Here is a 24,447-nt window from a genome sequence, read left to right as displayed (position 1 = left end):
GGAATAAGCCATCTTGAACTCAGGATAATTTATGGACCTTTCTACAAGGGAGCTGCTATGTAGGAAGGATGATATCCCTAGTTGTTCCTCAGGGAACACCTGATGGAGTCTGAAGATATTTTTGATTTTCATAATTAGAGGGGTACTGTGTCTAGCAGTTGGTGGTCATGGGTGTTGATAAATGTCCTACAATGTATATAAAACCCCATGTCTTAGGGTTACAAGACATCATGACCAAAAAATCAAGTTAAGGAGTAAAGGGTTTAATCAGCTTGCAAGTCCACACTGCTGTTCATCATCAAAGGAAGTCAGGACAGGTACTCAAACAGGGCAGGATGCTGGAGGCAGGAGTTAATACAGATCCAGTGGATAGGTGCTGCTTACTAGCTTGCTCCACCTGACTTGCTCAGCCTGCTTTCTTATAGAACCCAAGACCATCAGCCCAGGAATGGCACCACCCCCAATGGGCTAAGCCCTCCCACACTAAGCATTAAATGAGAAAATAACTTATAGCTGGATCTCATGGAAGGCTTTGTTCAACTGAGGCTTCTTCCTCTTTGATGACTCTAGCTTCTGTCAAGTTGACACAAAACCAGTCCATTCCAATAGCTTTTGTTAAAATAAAATTGACCAAAATATCAACATACTGAATTGGGGAAACATCAGTTTTAGGCAGTTGATTGTCTTGTGTCTATCTCTCATAGAAGCTCACTGGTTAATGAGACTAAAAGTTGGTTGTGACTGTGTAGTTCTCACAGAGGTACCTGTATAGAGGAAGGAATATAAATCATACTCATTTCACTGTCCACTACCCTAGTTACTCCAGTGTTATACATTTTCTCACTTTCAAGTTCCTAAGCTTCTGTTTCTCGGAATGCTTTGCCACACTTCTGACCTACAAAATGAGAACTCTAGAATGGCAGAGACCATAGCAATCTGAACACTCAGTAAGCTGAGCAAGAAAAACATTTAGCAAAATGCCTAGCAGCTAATAATTATTTGGCAGAACTAAGGCAGCAAGAGTAAACCAATATCAGGGTCTTCAGTGCTGGCAAGAAAACAGGCAAGAAGAATATTCTTTGTATATGGGAGACTGAGGAAATATTGTCAAACTAATAACCTACTTCCTGTGCATATACTTGTAGCTGGACTTTTTGGCTATTTTGTGTGTTTCCTTTTTCTATCACTCTTCTCTAGCCTTATTTCTTCCAACCCCCAACACTGGGTAGGAAAGAAAGAAGGTTAAAAGTGGGGAGGGAGTGTTGATCTCCTTAGACCACTCCCGGCTGATTAGGGGCATCAAGCTCCTTATGGCAAGTTTGATCTTTGTCATCAGGATATCTGGGATATCTCCAATCGGCACCAGCAACCAGCAACCAGCAACAGCAGGGGCAGCAGTGGCAGCCATCCCTCCCCCAATCAGGGTGCTAACAACTTTATATCCTCTCAAGAGTTGCCAGAATTCCACAGCATCATGCACTTGCAGAAACTATCTACAGCTGGAAAAAAATCATGCCCTGACTTGGGCATGAGGCAAATCATAATCTGTTCCCGTGGACCATCTGAAGCAGCCCCGTATCCCACAGCCGGGATTAAAGCAAAAATATATTCTTATAACATTTTGTGTTTAAAGAGACCAAGATTCTCACTACATATTCTATCAATGTTTCATGTATTCAGTTGAAACAGACTGATTTAAAAGCCAAGGATATATTTAACCCATTATCTATAACGGCAACAGCCAATCAAATGGAACAATGCAATGTTTAAGAATTAATTCTTGAAGCATTAAAGCAATGAAGAAATAGGGTTAAAAGTGAATACAGAACCCAGAACACAGGAACCATTAGCTGGGACTCAGGAGTCCAAGTAACATGCTCCTCTAATGACTGCACCGAGCATCCTGGTGTTATCATTCCAATTTTTTGAAACCTGAGCAAACGGAAGAACAAGAAAAATTGAGTGAAGTGCTGAAGGTCACATGGACGCCAAGCCCAGAATAGAACTAATGTCTCTCGGTTTCCCGTTCAGCTGCGACCTTTTCCAATACACCTTATTTAAAGCAGTCTGGTTGGCAGTGGCTAATGGCTTTGGTATTCTTGAATCATTAATACTTGCTTCTGAGTAATACTCTTGGCAGAATTGCTTGTTTTCCAGAGCAAGAAATATTTTTTGCAAACAGTGTCCATAAGCAGTATTGATTCTCAATCACAAAACAAACAGCAACAACAAAACAGCCTAACTAAAATAATTGAATAAATTTAAACTTAAAGTGTGTTTAGATTATAATCAAATAGCATCAAAGCATATCATAGCAATATCATGAATTCTGGAAGATAGGAAAGTTGCATGAAACAAACCGAATACCAAATAATAGTTTTACAAAACTTGGAAACAGGAGTCAGACTGTTAGCTAGGAGCTTGAATTTCTGCCAAAAAATGCAGTACACCTTGGCACCTTGCCCTGACCTCACAATCCTGAGCCCTGGCTTACAGCTCATGCTACAGCCAACTCATTTCCTCCAGCCCAATCGATGGCTTTCTAATAGCTGTGCATCCTGCCCTGAATCACTTGCAAACCACTAAGATACACTTTCACTATTTATTTTCTGACTTACGACACAGAAGAGCAAGGTCAGTTGATGCTTTCAATGATCGCTCCTAAAATAAAAACTTTCATTGCAGTCTTTGGACCTGTTGTAAATCAGTGCTCAAAAAGAGCTCCATTTTAGCAAACATGGGGGTTAATGAATTTAGTTTGTCCATAACTTTAGCATCCACATCTCTATGTACATCTATCTCTCTACATACAGTAAAGATTGTCTAATTTATTAGTAATTACTTAAGGGGTCTAAGGTCTTATCTGTACAAAATATAGAGCCTATATAAGCTAGACATTTGATGAAATACAAATTAATAAAGGTTTCCTAATAACTAAGGTCTCACTTTTCAAAACGTAATAGTTATTTTATAATTAGTGTGATTATTTTTGATCATATGATAGTGATGAGAATCCTTTCTCTGGTAGGAAGGATATATATATATATATATATATATATATATATATATATATATATATATATATAAAGGAGCTGTGGAAAATGAGTTTGAGATTAAAGAATAGCCAGCAAAGACAGTCTTGGTATCATAAGAGTATGAGCAGAAAGATGGAGAGAAGTTGAGCCATAATGTGTACATTTCAGATTCAGTCTGAAATTGTTGCACATAATCTATTCACTGCCTCCATTCTTCTTGAAGGGCAGTATTGTCATAAGCTACTGCACTATCACAGTCACATAAACCTTCACCATCGGCATCTCAGCAAGTGATAAGATCAACTAAAGAGAAAAGAGCTATCCGTCAGTAAGTCAGTGACCTGGAGCATCTATATCACTGTCAGTTACTGCTATCAGGCTCCCCACATGTGCTGGTATCTATTTAAAAACCACTTTCAAGAGCAGATATAACTGCCTGCTTTCTCAGGCTTCCAAGAAGTGTGTGACAGAGTCAATGTTTAAATATGCTGTCCTCAGACTTACTTGACATCAGATGCCTTGTTTGAAAATGATGAATTAGCAAACATGGTGCAGAGGGTAAACTAAACTTTGCTGAGTAATTATTTGCAAGATAGTGGAAAAGTACATGAACTGACCAGTTTCTCTCCTTCTTGAACCTCTGTTACCTTTCATTTACATCTTTTAAATGGAAAATTCTATTTTCAGATTCCAGTCTCTTTGAAATGTAGTATAATAATCAGTTTAAAACAAAAAACAAAGAAACAAACAAAAACCCGTGTCAATTCTGTCTCAGGTATTGCTTGTTGCTAAGGAACTATTATCAGCAAACAATCATTCAAAATGCCTTTGAAATGAAATGTGTAATAGGAATTAGTTGCATTTCTTCTTTATTTTTAAGGTATCTGCTTAGAGAGATTGTTTCTCTTGTTAGAAAACCTGCTGGTTTCAGGCACTTTTTTCCTCTTCTTTCATTTTACATAAATATAAAAAAAGAATTAAAAAATAACTGTGTAGAGGAGAGGCTATATGAGTCACTGGCCTTTGAAGTCTGATAATATGCACAGATTCTTAAAGGCTGTGGTAGAGGAGTTTACATTTAAATTTGGAAAGCAATCCAACGCCTTTTACTTTTAACCTACTTAAAAAAGTAGATCTACAAGTTATATGCAATAAGATACATATTTTCAGCATGTGAAGACAGTTTAACAAATGTAAACAGCCATGCTATTTTCCTACCTTCATAGTGATATACAACATCCTCAGCCTCCTGGAGACAAGAGACCCAACCCACTTTCCAGCCAGTGATTTGCCTCCAGAGACCAGCCCTGCCTCGATACCTGACAGCTGACAGCTTATTATGGCTGTTCTAGAACACTATGGAAATAGGTATATGATAGATAACCTTTCTTTAAGGATTCTCTTGCCCAAATGCAAGGCTTTTGGAAACTTTTCTAAGTTATGTTTCTCCAGAGTACATTGTTTTTTATTGCTGGTAGTATTCTACTGAATGAGTAGGCCGCACTCTTTAGCAGTTAAGTTGGTTTTAGACACTGTTTATAAAGATGTTACAAGTCTCTATGTATCTTTCAGAGGAACCATATTTTTGCTTCATATTTAGTATTATTAGTGATAGATTCAACCACTCATGATTTGCTTTAGAAGAGGTTTAAGTGACTCATATCAATTGTAATTTTAAATTATTATAAGTCAAAAGCCCATTTAGTAACACTGCTTTAAACACTATCATATTTAGTCAGAGAATGAGGCACGCTATATAACATAAATGCTATTTACTAGAACCCATTGATGATTTCATGTGTGTTGTGGAATATACTGAAAGGTATGCAGTTTGTAATTAATGTGTATCCCTTTTGACACATCCCAAAGATGGAATATCATAACCAAACCATTGCAAGCTAAAGATACACATAATAAAGTCAAGGCCTCTGTCACCTTCCAATTTCATTTTAAATAATTAAAATTTCCATTTGGCGTCTCAATACTCTGTTTCAAATGTCATAGTGGAAATGTAACTTATTAGATTAAAAAGGAATGTGACTTCCCGAACCACAACTTCAGAAACTCACAAGACGGTGTTAATTTGGGACAGTGATTCTGAATTCTATAAATCTGTCTTCACAAGTTTTCAGATAGAATTTTTAAAAAATCCAGACGTCCACATATACCTTCCAGGAGAATTCGGTCCCACTCCTTGTGCCTTCTCTAGTTCAGGAAGAAATGCATGAATTTGACTGTATATAAAATTAGATCCAGCAATACTTTAGAAGGTATACTGAGAAAGATACACAGGTGTTTTTGATAATTCACACTCAGGAGCTTCTAGAGGCCTTAGAATTTTCTGTTGTGTAGAAAGCTTCACTGGAGGATGGCCATCTGGAGGTAGGATTCCTGGATCAGTTGTTTTGGGCCATGAGGCAGAAAGTGCTTCGTCAGCGCTACATATACAGGTTATGCCTGGAGTTGTGGCACATTCCTTATGTTTCGGGAGCTGACTTATCTCTACCTGATTAAGCTACTTCTTTCTTTTCTTTCTTATAAATGCATGGATTACAGACTCACCTAAACATTCTTAACATTGATTTCTTTCCTGGATAGATTTGACTATTACTATTATTTTATCCCAACGACATTCACCTTCTAGGTTTTCTTCTTTTGTTTCTTTTCCTGTTTCTTTTTTTCTCTCCCCCTGCCAATGGAAACCATTAGTAATTTCAACTTCCCCAAATATGAGATAGAAACAATGTTTCTTTTATTCTCATTGTGAAAAATATGTTTTTTTCTGAAATAAAAATATTTCAGAGTTCAGGTTTATTAAATATAGGATAGAAGGGAAAGCTAAATGGCAATAATTATAACTCTGTTATCTAGTCATTCTTCTAGGTTAGCTCTTCATTTACTTACTCCCTGCCCATTATCACTAGGTTTTGGGCAATTAACTGTTGTACTTTGCCCATATCATGACACCCTTCCTGTGTTTTCACACATTTATTGCTGATGTTGACTTCTGAGTTACACCAAGGTAACAAAACCTACTTGTTTTTTGGCCACTACAATCCATAGAACCAAAGAGGATAGGTATGGAGTAAGAGGACTAGAGGGAGTAGCTAGATCTCATTATGAAAAAAGTGCCTTTATTTAGAAAAGCTTTTTCTGTAATACAGTTCCTATATCTCATACAGCATCTTAGTTATGGCTAGCAATTCAACTTGTTTGTAACACCCAGGACAGGATGTACCAAAGTTGCAGTCATTAGACACTGCAGAAGGATTGATTAGAGATGCCGGGTTTTTCTCACATCCAAATGCAATTACTGTGTGAGAAAGAGGCAGCCATGAGTTAATTCACTTTGTACACATTTCAAATAAATCACTGTGCAAAAGTAGGTTTGCTTCTTTACTTGGAAGACAAGTAACCAGACAGAAGAAAAACTATTTTACCTGCATAGAGTTTAATATTAAATATAAAATTCTCAGATGTAAGCACCATAGAGATGTCCTCATGTAAAGATTCACATAAGATTGAACACTACTTTGAGTAGAATATCCAGCAAATCATTCAGTTGGGAATTTATCTTGGAATGTCTTATTCCAAACTCAAATGGTTTTGGCTACCCTTTCCCTGTAGAATGGCAGCAGCCAAATATAGAGCCGTACTTGCTGACAATAAAAAGCCCTAGACAAGTGCACAGATATTTTTTTAGCCTGTTATCAGGATAGATTCAACAGTATCTGACTAAGAAAGTGTTATTTATTGAAACTGTCTTTGATCTATTTTTACATATATTAAATATAGTTATTGACCCATCAGAAAACCTAGGATGATTCTAAATAAAGATTTTCATTTTTCAAGTTATAACATAATAGTTTGTCTTTCAGAATAAAATGACTGTTTTAGAGGCAGGGGAAATTGATTTCTTAAATCTGACCCAGCTGTTGGATTGGTAGGCTTTACTATATGAGTCTAACTGAACGGTTTTTAGCAGCATCTCTATTACCAGAGAAACTAGAGTTTGCACAATTTATTTATCAAATTGGTGGGGGAAATAGGATAAACTGCACAGCTGGCTTGGAAAACAAAGTAAATGCTTTTTTAGTTAGTAAACAATTAAAGTGGAAAGACTATTTCTTCCTCAAAATAACATAGAATAGGAAAGGAAAAAATGATCTTGTCAACTTTGTTCTAAACTATTCTGCTGTAAATTGAGTCTAATAATATAAAGACTAGCAAAGTTCTGACACATAGAGATATTTTATAAATATTAGTAAGTTATTTAATAAGTTTGAGTTACTAACAGCTATGACCATCTGTGATGGTTTGTATATTCCTGGACCAGGGAGTGGCACCATTTGGAGGTGTGGCCTTGTTGGAATAGGTTTGAACTGGTCAGAGTAGGTGTGTCACTGAGGGCATGGGCATAAGATCCTCACCCTAGCTGCCTGGAAGTCAGTCTTCCACTAGCAGCCTTTATATGAAGACATAGAACTCTCAGCTCTGCCTGTGCCATGCCTATCTGGATACTGCCATGCTCCCACCTTGATGATAATGGACTGAACCTCTGAACCTGTAAGCCAGGCTCAAGTAAATGTTGATTTTTTATAAGACTTGCCTTGGTCATGGTGTCTGTTCACAGCAGTAAAACCCTAACTAAGACACCATCCTTATACAATTATATGTCCTGCATTTAGGATAAAGTAAATCTTTATTATTCTTAACAAGTTATTGTTAATAGCAATACATATAAATGTTAGTGTGTTAGTTAATTTTCTACTGTTGTAATACAACACCATAACCAAGGCATCTTATATCAGAAAAGGTTAATCAAGGATGCATTTTAAGATATCAGAGGAGAGGCAGCAAGTGGAGGCAGCTGGGTCAGCATCCTGAGGGCTGACATCACAAAACACACAGATGAATCAAAGAAAGCACAGTGAAAACAATATAGGGACTTTGAAACCTCAAAGCTCACACCACTGTGTTTGTGTTGCACTTACTCTAGCACAGCCACACCTCCTAGACAGTGTCACCAACTGAAAACCAAGTCTTCAAGTGCCTAAGAATGTGGGGAAAATGTCATTCAAACCACCACAACTAGTGAAATCAAAGTCCCAAGGCCAGGGACTAACTATGCTAACATGTTAACTATTTGTTCTTGCACAAGCTACTGAAACATTTATTTTAGGGAATTAATATCATATTTTCACCAAATTATAAAAACAAACAAATAGGTTCATAAAAAATAAAATAATCTAGCACAATAGATTATTATAATATATCATATAATAGTAGAGACAACCAATGAGACTAATTTGATACACATTGAAAATATGCTTTCATAAATATGAGCCTTGTTATCGAAATGTGATTGATAAACGGGTGTTTAATGCCTAGTAGCTTGTTATGACAGCTACTCCAAACCCCAACTCGATATAATTTCACAATAATATACCATTATTTTTCTATTATTTTACTACCATAGGAGTTAGTAAATACTTAAATTATTGCCAGTAATATGATCGTCATTGCACATCTCTGGGGTTATTGTGTATGTGTGTGTGTGTCTGTGTGTGACTGTGTGTATGACATATATGTATATATGTATATATGTATATATATATGCTATCATATACATATGCTAATATACAGGAAGGAATAATTGAATAATGAAATTAGTAATATTAACAAATGGGAAACTTGGCCCTCTAAGATTGAGTAGTGACTTTCACCTCCAATGGAAATGGAAAGGAGTTTCCATTATAGGTTAAAAAAACACATGCCTGATCATACTATGTTGCACATTGAAACATGCATTATTTTCCAGCAGTTTCCCTTGACAAAGCCAAAAGAACAAAAGCTTTTTGTTGGATATGTAAACTGTATTCTAAAAACAAAACTAAAGTCTAAGACCTTGCTTCTCTTAAAAATAAACACCATGAAGCAGAAATCCGACTCAATAGTCAAGACTCAAACTCCAGTCCAGTTTAGACTGAATGGCGCTAGAAGAATTGAGTAGCCATTTGGGAAAAAAATCTAAAAATAAACTTATATCTCACACTATACACAAAAAGAAGCTTAAGGTGCATTAGAGGATGAATGCATGGAACTGCAGTCCCACTATGAGTGAAAAAATACTTTGTAACTATGATTCAAAATTCATGAATAATTAAGAATGAATACAAAAATGATAATAGGAAAGTGTGAAAAGAATTATTGATGCTCAAGGGACAAAGAACTAAAACGAATTCAGTAATAACATATAAATGTCCCCAAAGACATGCAAAATCAATATAATTCATAACTTAAAAACATGGGTTTCATGAGAGTACAGAGGGCAAGTCCTCACTTCTCACATTGGCCAATTTTTAAGAAGACTGAGAAAATGATGCTGAAATAGCATTCAAATGAAGAATACAGATTTAAAACCAGATACAGATTTAAAACCTTCATGAAATCTTAACACAAAAATCAATCATTGAGCCAGAAACACAATGAAAAACTATAAACTCCTAGAAGAAAATACCAGAGATAATCTACACGGCTTCAGCTGTGGCTATGCCTTTTATGTAAATTCCCAAAAATTACAACCTAGGAAAGAAAATAATGATAAACTGCATTTCCCCAAAATTCCTGTCAAGAGAAGATGACAATTCTCAGACTAGAAGAAAAACTTGTTTAAGACACATGCTAGAATGGGTGGCTACCCCAAATACCCTTAAGCTCAATAATTTAAAAATAATTATCATGATTTAAAAAAATGGGAAAACGAATTGAACATGTTTCACCAAAGATACATAGATACCAAAAAGCACATGAAAATATATGCCACATTATATTCCATTAAAGGAAGTGCTAACTCAAATAATGTACAGAGGGACATTCCTTCTAGATCTACAGATATGATCAAAACATAACATTATCAAATGCAGATGACAAAGTGGAAGAAGAGGAACTCCTTTTTTGTGCTGGGCCTGCAAAGTGACACCTTCAACATAGAAGGTACACTTGAAATGTGATTTTTCTCACACAGCTAAAATATACCTTTATCATTCTGTTTAACAACTAATCTCCTTGGTTAAGACATGACTGTTGTACCTATAAAGAAAACGTATGCAAGGATACGTGCTTTAGCTTTAATTTCTAAAATTTAGAAGAAATAAAACGTTTTTTGGAAGAGAAAAAGATAAATTTACTCTAGTATATCCAGAAAATACAGATCAATATATGCTGAAAGGAAATGACCTACCAAGTCATGAAAAGGCTTAGAAGAAATTTGAAGGCATATAGCTGGGTAAAACAAGCTGGTCTGAAAGTCATTTTTGCCAAATGACTATATAGCCTACAATATGATGTTACATTAGAGGTAAATTTGTAGAGACATTATAAAGGTATGTGATTGTCAGGGTTGGGAATGGAGAGAGTTACATTTTAACTTTTTTAGGTAGTGCAATGTATACACAATGGTCATCTTATTTAGGGGTTCTACTACTGTAATCAAACGTCATGACTAAAGTCAACTTGAAGAGAAAAGGATTTATTTCATTTTACAGCTTGGAATCCATCCCTCAGGGAAGTCAGGGCAGGGACTCCAAGTAGAAACTTAGAGGCAGGAACTGATGCAAAGGCCAGGGAGAGGTGCTGCGTACTGTCTTTCTTGTTTTCTTTGCCCATTTTATGTTAACAACGTCCAGGACCATGGGCCCAGATCTGGCACCACCCACAATGTACTAAGTGCCACATCAATTGCTAGTTAAGAAAACACACTATATGCACACCTACAGGTCAATCAGGTGGATACATCTTCTCAGTTAGAGTTGTCTCTTCCCAAATGACCCTAGCCTGTACTAATCTGACATAAAAAAAATTTTTTTGGTACCATATCATGTTGGATATGTATCATTCTGCATTTGTCAAAAACCATGTGACTTACAAAACAGAGGGTGCACACAAATGGAAACTGTAGGTTTGGAGTTCAGTGTAGAGTCAGTCAGAGGAGAATGTGGATGGTTTTTAGACTGTGCCTGTGAAAGATGGGGTATAGGAATATGGCTATGGAGAGAGGAACATCTCTCTCAGACATTTTATAGATAGAACTCTTAAATTGCAGGCACTTTCTCAAATTAAATAACTGAAATCAAATAGGTAAAAGCAATGTGACCCCCGTGCAAATGCTGTGATATAGTCAGGCAATTTGTCTCAAGAAAACTGAGTAACAGGTATGAGCCATTTCTTTACAACATTGCCTCCTGTGAATTTAAAATTACGTCAAGAAGAGAAGTTTACAAAAAAAGGCACCAGGTGGCTCTAAGGAGCGTCTTCAGATTTTTATGATGATTATGAGGTAACCTGAGACACAGAGTGGGATTTACCACAGGTAGCACTGGCTTTGTGAAGAAGGCATTAGCATGTAAACCTATGTAACCTTGGATACATATGAGAAAGAGATCTTTTCAAATGGCACTTTTTCCCTAAATCGTTCACAGATTTTTTAAAATTCTTCTATTAAAAGTTCATTACTAAAACAACTTTTAGATCTAGATCTAAAATGAACTAGAAAATTCCATGCTATTCTTTCAGGAATATCATTCAATTAGAGATCCTGGTTATTTCTTAAAGGTGGAGCTAAGAATTTGGTTTTGAAGAGTTTCCCCAGCACCCCGAACAGTTTTCTCTAGAAGCTGTGGCGACTGTTTACATAAGACATTTTGGTCTTCGTACTACAAGACAAAAATCCTCTCTTAAAACTGTCAACTTAAAGATAGTAGTTTTAATGTGTGAAGTGTTATAAATAAAATGTGTGAAAATCCGTGAACATGTTGCTTTCTCTTTCTCTTCATTAGTAACTGCACTTGATCAATGATTAAGGTATTAAGCAACACCTTGACACTGACTTCATTTGCCTTTCAGGTTGTAGGTAAACATCAATACATGGGATACCCTCAGCTTAAACTCTAAGCAAAGCCATCCCAGTATTCTCAGAAGCAGACCTGTTCATCCAACACTGAAGGGGGAGCTATAAGGAGAAAAGCCTTCACTCTATTTGTTCTACGCTGAAATGGAAGGGATGCTAAGCTACAGATCCGGGCACATCCTATCCCCTGCCTTTCATAGGCACAGTCTACCAACCATCCATATAAGGTTGCTTGGCTCCAGATCCAGGAACATCCCCAGCGTTCCCCAGCAAGTAATTTATCATCATCCTCTCATATAGGAAGTTGCCCTGGTTTGCAATATGACACTATGATTCAGAGATCTTCACGAACAAAATGTTAAAATTTTAAATGATGAGTTGGATTGAGTGAGGTGTGATGCATCCTTCATTGTGGTTGTTGTTGGTTGGTTGGCTTTTTTTTAATGTTGTTGGATGGACACCTGGGTTGGACAGGTAATTGTTGCTGGTGTAGGGATAAGACTTGTGTCTTGAGTTAGAAAGTAAATGAATGTCTTTCAGATTCTTAGAAGATACCTTTGTATAGGTATATAGTCTCAGAATTAGAAAGGGGCATGCATATATACTTGTTCCTATCCAATGGAGTAACAAAGAGATAGAAAACTCAGGACTGAGTCACTATCTTGTTTATTATGGTGACCTGTGTAATTATAGTGATATGGCTGGTGGCTGGTATATTGGCCCTCAAATGGTGTTTGTAAAATTGGAATAATGAAATAATCCCCATGGTAGAGTTTCAAGGAATAGAAATCCCAGCTTACTAAGTAAAAATATTGTGGGGAATGATTGGCATTGAGTTACTGTTATCTCGTTGCATGCATATTAACTGAGGTTAGAACAGAACTATCAAGAACACTGACTCTTTTGAATATTTAGCCCGGAATGTGAATAAATCCAAAGCTGAGCTGGATCCAGTAGGGAGAATCCACACAACCAGAGTATTTTGATAATGCTGTGCATGGCCTGTTGGAGCTTTAATGACATTCTCCAACGGTCTCTTAATGTCATACTGAACCTAATCAAATGAGCTTTTTCAAGAAGGGTCAGATGATCTTGATTTTTTCAAGACCCCTTTAGCCCTTAGAATTAATCAGAGAATCATATTCAGTTCTCTCTCTCTCTCTCTCTCTCTCTCTCTCTCTCTCTCTCTCTCTCTCTCACACACACACACACACACACACACACACGACTTTTTTTTCAAAGTCAAAATGGACAATTGATTGCTTACCTTCCTCCCAGTAAGGTTTATTTATAGAATAACCACATGACAGCCAGAAATACTTTCAGACCAGGAGGGACCCAGCCATCTGTTCCTCTGATAAAGGTTTCCAGTGATTTCTCTGGGATATGGATATTGACAAAGTGATGCTGCAGCATCCTCCAATCTGTGTATTTATAGGAGGGAGAATGTGTATATGTTACATATTTGGAGTTGTTTCTTTCAGTGGGAGAAATACAGCTTGTGCCATATGCTTCCCATACACATAATTACCTCGCCACTCTATACATCCACTCATGAAGAGTTCACTATGCAGTTCTCAGCAGGTTCAAATATTCCCTTTGAGTTCAGATACATGTAAGCTCATCATTCTAGAACAGAAGCCCTTGGCAGAATGACAATTAATCAGATAATTACTAACTTCCAAGAGAGTTCTCTAAGAAAACAAACAAGCAAGCAAGCAAGCAAGTAAACTCCTAGCTTGCTCTCTCTTCTGGATCCTGATGAGAAAACTGTGTTTACCATGTAGGTCACAATGCCCTTCCCCTCTCTTCCAGCTCTGTTGCCCTTCATGTGAATAAAGGATTGCTGCTGATAGTGGGGAAGTCAGCTACCTTTACAGAGTTTATGCCAAGCTGTGCTGAACATGCTCCCAATACCCTTCTCACAGCACATCCCTGTTTGGCTCCTGGTCATTACTCCCACTCACAAATCAGAAAATGGAGGCTTCTAAGAGGAAACTGCTAGTAAATCCTGCAGTGGCTTCTGCCACTCAGCTCCCTCTTCCCTTATGCCTCAATGGGAGATCATTTTGTTCAGTTGTTCAATTCTCTAAACCTTCATTAATTGAGGCAATATTTATGGCTGAATTCCTTTCACACATTGCTCTATGTTGAAAGGATGCAAAACACCTTAGGAAAGTTGTGTATTCTCTCCCAAGGAACTCGTAATTCTGATAGGAGTCCCACAATAAAGAAGCACAGTAACAGAAAGTAATAGTTAAAATTGCAATATAGAATGATGCATAGAGACAGTGCTTGTGTCACTTCTGAGAAGTAAACTAGGAACCGAATGAGAAGATAGATACCTGGTAGATAAGGCTTGTGAAGTGTATTCTGGGTATAGGGGGTGAGAAGGAACTCATGCCCTTCCAGGCTCACACACAAGGCTGATGATACCATCAATAAGTTAATCTAGGAGAGGTTACTGTGGAGAGGAACACCAAGATAGGCAGACCTCTGATATTCAGACACCGGATGATCAGGGATATGAGTCTTCCTTTTATTAATATTCTGAAGTGACCATTGGTAATCTAAGAAGTGTTTGGATATATTTGGAAGGGTTATAATCTTATTTTTACATTTCAGAATTTAGAACACCATCCATGGTGAGTGGGGTTAGTAAAAGCTGCAAGAACCAGGATGAATGACATTAACTCTATTGTATCAAGCAGGGGAAAGAGGACTATTTCTGCCTGGATATAGAATGTCTGGGCATGAGGCAGGACATGCTTCTCATTTGAGATCTCATTTGAGATCATTAGAATAATGACAATAGTTAAGCAGGAAAGAGATGATGGATATTCTAATTAGGAGGAATTATCTTTGCAAATACATAGAGATCTCTATGTACAGAAAACTTTAAGGATACCATATTTTTTTTCTCAAGTTGTCATTAGACTAATAGTTGTCTATTTATCAACAAAGAGAAGGGCTTCAAGCAAAGTCAGTTTTGTGGATCCCAAACCAAATTTCGCAGGAAAGAATTGAGAAATATGTCTTTGCACTGGAATGTAATGTCATTCTGAACTGTATTAAAAGCATTTGTAGAAAAGTTTGCCTTAATTTACCATCACTTGCTTCCACACCTCAGCCCCTACTGTGGCCACATTCTCAGCCCACTGGACCCCATACTGAAGCTTGCCTTATTGAACCCATGTATATCAAGAGAATCCAAGACCCAGGCTGGAACTCAAGAGTGCTGACAAGCATTTCATATTGGAAAGTTTCATGGTCAACATTTTTTGGGTCTTGCCTCTCAAGGGTAAGCTCAATGAAGGGGAGAGCCCACTTCACTTGGGGTTGAAACCCACCATCTCAATTTCTACTCAAGGACAATAAAACAGCTGCATTTTTATCACAACCAGGAGCGCTGCACATCACTTGAGTCTAGGTAATGCTAAGTAATACAACTTTTCTTGAAGCAGACAAAGTTGTTCTGAGATTGGTCAACCAGGAACAGATCTGTGTTCAGCATCACAGAATGATGAGAACAAGAACATGTACAGATACTTAATTCCCAGAGGTAACCAAGACTTACAAAGACAAATCCTACACCTTTTTTTTATGTGTAGATCCTAGCTTCAAAACCTTGGATGTAAATAAATAATATGGAGGGAAACAGAAGTAACCAAGAAAGTAAAGATGGACCATGGATAGAGTAGAAGTGTCAGAGAGGGTGATAATAGAACATGGGTGCTATGAAGCAGGAAATAGGAAAAGCAAGAGGTTCATTGGCTTGAGAAATAATAGATCAATGGAGAGGGAGTAGGAGAAGGAGGAAAAAATAACACCAACAATATTTGGAAAAATAGAGAAACATTTTATAAGATTACCTAAAGAGATTGGATCTAGATACTGGAAACATAATTATGCCAGGATGAGGAATAAATCTCTCCCAATCGCCATAGACTATCAAACAAAATACCTCAATATCAGATAATGGAAACTTTCCCTTGAATTACTAGTCAGGGGAGTTCAAGATAGTCCCAAACAGTATAAGTTATTCCCATTGCCCTTGGTTGCTTCCCAGAACATGAAGGTAAGACCCTGTTGCTGAAGATGCCACATAGTTTGGACATAGGACTTGGGGAAATTAAGCTAGGACTGACCTGAAAGTTTCCTCCCTGAGACCTAGCTCTTATACTATTCAAAGATGCTATGTAAGCTGCCAAGGGAGAAAAGCAATCAATAGTCCTACCCAGTTATAAATTGTACAAAACCTAACAATGACCAGCTCAGCAAGATATCCCTAATGGAGCAAGAGTGACTTTTAAATTGGAGTAAAGAAATTTTGTCTAGTTGGATTTAAGTCTTACTCAAGTGAATTTATAACTGGTATTGAAAGTCTAGTCAACTCTTTGTAAATACAGAGTCCATGGACACTACAGGAGAACTTATGACTGCAACATTTCTAACATAAAATAAACAATATAATTTCTTACTCTTTTCTAAATATCTATCACATCTCATCAAAGCTTTGTTTTCCAGCAAATAGAGACTAAAAGTGAGATCCATAATGGTCAAAATGCAGAGAACCACTGATGCTATGTATCTAACTCTGTTTCATACATATACAATGAAGTCCATACATTTAAGACACAGGGAACATTTTGGAAGAGATGGAAGAAAGATTTTAAGGGTCAGGGATCAGGATGTCTGCTAAGAGATTATGTCTTCAGTCAAAATATCACTTTTTGCAGATGATATGATAGTATATATAAGTGACCCTAAAAATTCCATCAGAGAAATCCTAACTCTGATAAACAGCTTCGGTGAAGTAGGTGGATATAAAATTAACTAAAACAAGTCAATAGCCTTTCTCTACAAGAAGAACGAAGACCAAAGTGTGGACACTGTGCCCCTTCTTAGAATTGGGAACAAAACACCCATGGAAAGAGTTACAGAGACACAGTTTGGAGCTGAGATGAAAGGATGGACCATCTAGAGACTGCCATATCTGGGGATCCATCCCATAATCAGCCTCCAAACGCTGACACCATTGCATACACTAGCAAGATTTTGCTGAAAGGACCCAGATATAGCTGTCTCTTGTGAGACTATGCAGGGGCCTAGCAAACACAGAAGTGAATGCTCATAGTCAGCTATTGTATGGATCACAGGTCCCCCAATGGAGAAGCTAGAGAAAGTATCCAAGGAGCTAAAGGCATCTGCAACCCTATAGGTGGAACAATAATATGAACTAACCAGTACCCCCAGGAGCTCATATCTCTAGCTGCATATATATCAGAAGATGGCCTAGTCGGCCATCAGTGGAAAGAGAGGTCCATTGGTCATGCAAACTTTATATGCCTCAGTATAGGAGAACACCAGGACCAAGAATTGGGAGTGGGTGGGTAGGGGAGTGAGTGGGGAAGGTTATGGGGGACTTTTGGGATAGCACTGGAAATGTAAATGAAGAAAATACCTAATTTAAAAAAAAAGAAATCATGTCTTCTAGATGTGATAGGAAAACTACAGGCATAAAATTTCAACAGCACAGTTGCCTAAATAGGATCTGCAGTTGACATGCCATCAAGGATGGGGCAAATTTCAGTGTAGACAAAGAGGTATGGGTATGTTAGGGGCTACTGAGAGTGGATGAAATCACTTTCTTCAAAAATGAGTTCCCTGATAGACAATCCAATTTTAATCCAACCCCAAGCTGTCTGGTCTAAATATATCTACATATGAGCAACACCAAATAGAGTCAATCGGTTTTGGTTGGTCGTTTGTCTGTAGGCCTGTTTATTTTATGAGTGTATTTTTGTTTGTGTGGCGTAACACTTAAAACTAAAGAGGAAGTCATGAAGCTGAGAGGGAGTTAGTGGGAGCATGGAAAGTGCTGAAAGATGAGGAGGAGCATACAAAAAATATAAATAGCACATTCATGTATGACATTCTCAAAGAATAAGCTAAAAAGAAGATAATATAAGATTACATTCTAATATCATCAGATGAATTCAAAGTACATTCCTAGCAATGCATAGAGAAAAATATATTTGAAATAAGTTGTCTAGATTATCTCAAATGTCTCTGGAGGCTTTGTTTATTTCTTGTTGTAATAAAATACTTTGGTTAGAACAATTTAAGGGGCAAATGCATTTTTTGGCTCAGAATTCTAGACTACATTCTATGGTTTGGGCAAAGCCAAGGTGGCAGGAACTTAAGCAAATCGTCCCATCATATTAACAGTAAAGACTAGAAATCACAGATTTGACATGTGAGTGCTAGGGTTCAGCTTACTCTCTCTGTTCCATTTAGCCCAGAATCTACCTTATCAAATGGTGATGTCCACATTCAAGGTAAGTCAGCCTACCTCAGCTCACAAAATTAATAAAATTCCTCACATGCTTGACCTCATCAAGGCATGTAGACTTAATCTAGACAATTCCTCATTAAGTCTTTTCCCAGATGATTCTAGATTGTGTCGAGTTAACAATTAAAACTAACCATCACAGTCACTATATTTTTGCCATAACATGAGATAGCTTTTAACACTCTGCGACAGTTCTTAATTTTCATACTGGAGTCTGTAAGCTGTGAGTAAAATCTCAAACTGAAGGGGCTCTGTCTGATGCAGTAGGTTAGAAGGAATAGAATGAGGAAGAAAAAATATCCTTCAAACACTCAATTACCCCTCAGTTGTATATAAAATGTCTTTGAAACTCATACAAGATCTTTATTCCAGTGCTGGATAGCATGTCATTGTCTTAAATCTTTGGAAGAAAAAAAAAATTCAATTAGCACCATAGAGCCAGTAATTCTACACTATATTTTGCAACAAGGAGAATGGCAGAGAAAGAGCAATTTCAGTTGATAGCTACATCAACCGCAGTACAGTTGATTAAAAATTTAACAGTTTTTCTGATGAATGTCCTAGCTCGGATTTGGAAAACACTGACGGATTTAATTTTCCACTGACTAAATAATCATTTTATAAGCCATGTATAATTCATGTAATGGCAATGTTATAGGCTTGTTAAAAATGACTGCTACTAAACTGTTAACATTCTAGCTAGCAGAGGTCTTAAAGGATCGTTACAGGAATTAGTTGGCAACCCTTATCTTACAATGAGGGTTTGCCTTCTGAATCTTTTAAAGGAAATACGTGTAGCTCATTAGTATAAATAACATAACACACCAGTTTGCAATCCCTGCAAAAACAAACAAACAAAATGTGTGGTGGGAAAAGGAATTTTTTTGTTTATTTATTACTAGTTTTAATGTGTGTGTGTGTGTGTGTGTTTTACTGGATGTTTTATTTGGTTATATCTCAAATGTTATCCCCTTTTCAGGTTTCCCATCTGCAAATCCCCTATCCCATCCCCCCAACCCTGCTTCTATGAGGGTGCTCCCACTCCTGCCTCACTGCCCTAGCATGCCTCTACACTGGGGCATCAAGCCTTCACAGGACCAAGGGCCTCCCCTCCAATTAATGCCAGATTAGGCCCCTTCAGCTCCTTCTGTTCTTCCCCTAGCTCCTCCATTGGGGGCCTGTGCTCAGTCTGATGGTTGGCTGCTGCGAGCCTCTGCATCAGCATTGGTCAGGATCTGGCAGAGCCTCACAGGAGACCATTGTCTCAGGCTCCTGTTAGCAAGCACTTCTTAGCATCAGCAATATCTTAAGAGTTTTTGCCATCATAATCACTTCATGGAAAAGGTCCAGCTTTCTACAGTCAAAGTCTCATACCTGGCTGAACAAAGGACACAGTGAAATACCCTAACAGGACAGTTGGAGAAATGAGTGAAGAAATGTTTCTACATTCATCTAGATTAGATGTATTTACTACAAAGTCTTGGTGTTCTAGCGCCACACCAGCTTCTCTACAGGGAGATACCTCTGCCTCCTTTTGGGATTTGATTAAATGACTGTTTATGAGACTCAAACAGATAAGCCCACTGAAAATTGCATAAAGGTTACATCATCAATCTAATCATTTGACCTCTGTTTCCCTGGGTTAATTATAGCACATAGTCACGCACCATATTACAATGTTTGGTCATCAGGAGCTGCGTATACAGTGGTGGCCCTTATGATTGTATTGGAGCCACACTGTCATAGCTGTCTAGCTGTCCTAAGATATTGGTTTTGTTACATAAGTGTTGTTGGTGAGATATATATCACCATATGTATATGTATATTCATTCTACTGTTCTGCCAGTTTTAGACAATGATAGCATATATTGTTACATATGTAATATGTAATATTTAACTTGGTATTCATAATATAAGAAGGTGTTATTACTTTACTTATTTTTACTATTCCACATATATTTTATAGACATTTTCCACTAATAGGAAAATGTTTAAAGTAAAACAACACACCATGTAATGAGGGCAGTAGTCTCATACTTGCTCAGCTTAGTCTGTGTCTTTATTAGATGACAAGGTCGTGTTGAATCAGTGACTGGATACATGACTAAGTTTCTGGGATGTCTTTCCACTGTAGGAATATTAGAATCATCATGTAGAACTACAGAAAATAAACTTTCTTAGGAACTGCACTTGCAGAGATACTAATCAGTCTGAGGTGTACCTGAATTTGGTGGTTTGAATTGGAATACCTCCTATAGGCTCACGTGTTTGAATAATTGGACTTTAGGATGCAGCACTACTTGACAGGGATTAGAAAATATGGCCTTGTTAGAGTAGATATAGCTTTGTTTGAAGAAGTGTGTTATTGGTCATGGGCTTTGGAGTTTAAAAAGCTCAAGTTAGGCCCACTGTCTCCCTGCTGCTATTGGATCCAGATGTAAATCTCTCAGCTACTATGTTTGTCTTGTATGCCACCCTACTCCCCACCATTAGGATAATAGACTAAACCTCTGAAATGTAAGTAAGCCCCAATTAAATGATTTCTTTTATAAAACCTCCCAAAGTCATGGTGCCTCTTCACAGCAAGAGAATACTAAGACACTAAGACTCAACCTATTTTATGCATTGTTGACAAGGGTTACTCTAGTGGTTAATCTTAACCATCAACTTGGTTGGTCCAAGGAATCACTAAGAGATAAGTAAAGCATAACTTTGAGAATATCTATGAGGGCATATCTATGAGGGCATTTTCAAAGATGATTAGTCATGAGGAGCCCCCATAGTTTCAATCATGATAAGATCATAAAGATGAATGATTAAGCCAATGATGGATGAAACATTTCCATAAACTATTCATAGGGGCTGAGACTGTGTAAGTGATGTCAGTTGGAGGAAATGGGTCACTGGGGCTTATCTTTGACAGGACTATCTTGTTACTGCCCCACTTAGTCTTTTTCTGCTTTCTGGTCCCATGAAATGAGCACATGGTTCAAACACAGATTTCTGCATGACATTCTGCCTCACCACACCATAGTAACAATAGAAACAACTAACAATAAGAGCCTGAATGTTCTGAAATTATAAGCCAAAATACACCCTTCCTCCTGTTAAATCAGGTACTTTTTAATTATGTATTTCTTTTAAATCTGATATTTTTTACAGCTTAAAAAGGTTGATCAATATGACAATAGTTTGTGACACAGCAACACATTAGGTCGAATTGCTTGTGTCTTGGTATGCACATTGACCACTTCAGGGCCTGAGGCATACAGACACTAGAGTTAAATTTAACTTTTACAGGAATAACTACATTGTGAGACAGCCTGGCTCCAAGGAGTTCTGACACGTCCAGGCTTACAGGTGAGGTTCCAACCCCCACTCAAATAGCTGGCCTAACTGAGACATTCCTAGCCATAGACACCTGCACCCAGGAGCAGAGCCTGTGCTCTGCCGCACCCCCTCCAATCTGCCTACTCCCAGAGCTAACTTGACCTCCAGGAGTTCTGACACACCCAGGATCACAGGTGAGACACAACCCCTGCCCCAATACAGAGTCTAACTGGCACCCCTGGGACCCAGGTTATGCAGGGACTCCCATCCAAGCAGAGTTCTAAGTTCCTTCTGGTTCACATCTATGCCCAGGAGTGGAACCTGAGCTTCGTCTCCCCACTCAACCTGCCCACACCTAGAATTTTCTGATAACATAGAAGCTAGACTGCAGAAAAAGACTTTAAGATTATATTCAGATTGATAATCTGAGGTTTGTATCCTTAAGCAAATCTTCAGTAAGGGCTCACCCTCAATTCTTAAGAAGCAAGCAAGAGATACAGTGGAAGTCTATATTATGTTGGGAGTCATTTAAACTGCCATGACAAACCACTTGAAGGAAGGATTTTTTCTTTTGTTCTCATGGGGAGCATTTTGATGTGACATAACTGCATATGTGTGTGTGTGTGTGTGTGTGTGTGTGTGTGATATAGTACATATATTACACATATATAATCTACATGCCTGTGAGTACTTATAATTTTATTTATTTATACACACATACACACACATATATGTGTATACACACATACACACACATATATGTATATAATTTATATAAATATAAAAATAATAGTATTTCCTCAGACTTCACCAAACAACTTTAGTGTTGGTTTTTTTTTTAATTTATTTATTCATTTAATGTATATGAGTATTCTGTTGCTGTCTTTAGATGAACCAGAAGAGGGCATTGGATCCCATTACAAATGGTTGTGACCCAATCTAGATGGTTGTGAGCCACCATGTGGTTGCTGGGAATTGAACTCAGGACCTCTGGAAGAGCAATCTTAACCACTAAGCCCAACTTTAGTCTTCTTTATTGCTTGTCCCTCCTTCTCTGTATACATTGACCTCCCTCGCAACAAGTGTGATCCACCCCTTCATTTTTCCATACCCCACTTCATTTTCCCTGTATCTTGCTAGTTTCTACCACATCCCTACAACTCTGTTCCCTTTATTCTTTTCTGCTTTCTGTAGTTACTCTCTGTATATATTCATGTCTAAAGATTTGGAGCTGGGAATTGAAGATGAGAGAGAACATGTGACGTTCATCTTTCTGGGTGCAGGTTACTTCACTCAACATAAATTTTTAGGTTCAAACATTAATTGCAAATTTCACCATTTAAATTTTCTTTACAGCTAAAGAGTATTCCATTATGTGTATGTATCACATTTTTATTATCCATTCGTCTATTGAAGGTTGTTTATATTTCCTAGCTATTGTGAATAAATTAGCTGTTGAGGTTTTATATTTTACTGTTTATTGCAATGCTAAGTGCTGGCCTCCAAGATTTGAAGTCTGTAATTAGCCTGAGGGACCCTGCCCAAATTAATTTTGATTGGTAAATAAAGAGACCAGCAGTCAATAGCTGGGGAAAAGAGACACAGGCAGAGTTTAGGTTTGGTAGGTGGTCAGGGGAGATGAGAGTGGGGGAGGGGTTTGAGACCAGGAGGAGAGGAAGGAGGAAGGAAAAGAGAGTCACCATGAAAGAGTAAGAACATGCAGGAGAGCAGGAAGGAGAGCTGACATGGGAAAGGGTCCAGAGGCTGCTTAATTGGAGCTAAGAGCAACACAGATGCAACATAGTAAGTAATAACTTGGTTTATGGATAGCAGGTAGATTCTAACAGTATGGAGGATAGGTAACTGCCCAGTTTCTGTACTGCTTAAGGCACATTAAAATATAAAGGCTGTGGGTGTGTTTCATCCAGGAACATAAATGGTCAAAGGAGGAAAGGAACCACTCACCAGAGTTTTAAAAATATTTTTTCCTCAAGTCAGGAATGAACACAGTCAAGCAGATAGCTATGGAGAAAGATTGTATGCCTTTGGGCCATAAAGGAGTGAGTTGTATATCTGGGTCATTTGGTAGATTTAATTTGCGTTATTGGAGAATTCTTTATACTGATATCTAAAGTGGCTGGATCAATTTGTACTCCCTGCCCCAACAGTGAATAAGGGTTCTCCTTTCCCTAAAAGCTTGACAAGCGAGCACTTGATTGTTTTGTTATCATTAGCCATTTACATCATCATCTCAATAAATCATGTCAAAATCAGACATATATATGTATACATATACATATTCAAATGCATATATATATGTGCATATATATATATATGAGAGACTCTGAGATTAAAATTTTTCTCAACAAAAGAACTTTCTAGAAACAATTATCAATTTCAGCAAAGTGTCAGGGTACAAAATCAACTTACAAAATAAGGAACCTTTCTATAACCACCAACAAATGCACTGAGAAAGCTCATGGGCATAACAAGCTCCCATTCAGAATAACATCAAAGGCAATGAACTATCTTAGAATAAACCTAACCAAGGGGGTGAAAGACCTCTACAAAGAAAACTTCAAATCTTTAAAGAAAGATATTGAGGAAAAACACTAGAAAAATGAAAGGCATCCTTTGTTCATAGAACTAATACTATGAAAATCAAAAGCATATTACAGACTTAATGCAACACTAATCATAATATCCACAGCATATTCCACGGATAAATTAAAAAATGTAAGTCCTAAATTTCCTATGGAACCAGAAAAGATCCCCAGATAACTAATGCAATTCTAGACAGAAAGAGAAAGAGAGAGAGA

General features: G+C 37.5%; 1 long non-coding RNA gene across 2 annotated transcripts in view; it reads right to left on the bottom strand.

Moving 5' to 3' along the window:
• Window positions 1–554: 554 nt before the first annotated feature.
• Window positions 555–24,447, bottom strand: part of LOC110295085 — a 29,730-nt gene continuing 5,837 nt past the window's right edge. Inside the window, exons 4-6 of one of the 2 annotated variants that reach the window (XR_002378005.2) lie at window positions 13,211–13,367; window positions 1,830–1,932; window positions 555–764 (exon numbers count right to left, since the gene is read on the bottom strand). This is a non-coding gene — a long non-coding RNA (uncharacterized LOC110295085). Of the gene's footprint in view, window positions 765–1,760; window positions 1,933–13,210; window positions 13,368–24,447 lie in introns of those variants that run through there. The other variant, XR_002378006.2, reaches the window with a different exon arrangement.

The sequence above is a fragment of the Mus caroli genome, chromosome 5 (assembly GCF_900094665.2).
Source record: "Mus caroli chromosome 5, CAROLI_EIJ_v1.1, whole genome shotgun sequence".
In the NCBI taxonomy this organism is placed as follows: domain Eukaryota; kingdom Metazoa; phylum Chordata; class Mammalia; order Rodentia; family Muridae; genus Mus; species Mus caroli.
This window is presented reverse-complemented; position numbering and strand designations above follow the sequence as displayed.